Below are 934 nucleotides of genomic sequence, written 5' to 3' on the forward strand. Positions count from 1 at the left end.
TTCTCATTTTTCAAAATCAAAGCCAAAAAAAATCAAGAACTTATTCTCCCACCAATTCCACATTCTTCCAAAAATAAAGAAAATAGATAGGGTTAATATATATTTTACCCCCTGAATTTATCCACTTATATCTAGTTGGTACCTGAACTTATATTTCGTCACATAGTTTGTTACAGTCGCACTAACATCATTAGTTTGTGTTGACGTGGCACTGATAATCAATTTGCTGGCGGCATGCGGTAGCCTCTTAGAATGCCATGTGTTAAACAGAAATAAAAAATATCTAAAAATTTAAATTAATATAAAAAAATTTTTTACATCAAGAATGAACCTGGACTCATTAGTTCTATAGATATATATGAATTTGGACAATCACTTGTCCATATTCATTTAACATGTGTTTTTTAATATTTTTATTTTTTTTAAATTAGGTTATTTATATTATTATTTTGAAATTAAAAATTTTAAAGATTTTATAAAATTTTAAATATACAAATTAACAAAAAGTATAAAAATGTTTTCACATAAAAAATGTACCTAAACAAATGGTTGTCTAAATTCAAATGCATCTGGATAACCAGTGTCAACAATCATTCTAAACGTGCATTTTAGTGTTTTTATAAATTTATAATTTTTTTTATTTTATAAACTTTTAAACTATATATTATAATTTTTTTATGTTTTTCAAATTATTATAGCCTTTTTATATATTTTGAATTGTATATATATCTTTATATTTTATATAATTTTCAAAATTATTATAACATAAAAAATTGATATTTTATAAAAATAAATTTAAAATATATAAAATTACAAAAAAAAACACATTTGGAATAAATCTAGACAACAGATTGTCCAGGTTCATTATTGAGGTGAAAAAAACTAGGTGTTAGTGTAGAGGTATAAAAGTATGTCCAAAAAATTAGGTACCAAC

The sequence above is a fragment of the Gossypium hirsutum genome, chromosome A06 (genome assembly GCF_007990345.1).
Source record: "Gossypium hirsutum isolate 1008001.06 chromosome A06, Gossypium_hirsutum_v2.1, whole genome shotgun sequence".
Classification (NCBI taxonomy): domain Eukaryota; kingdom Viridiplantae; phylum Streptophyta; class Magnoliopsida; order Malvales; family Malvaceae; genus Gossypium; species Gossypium hirsutum.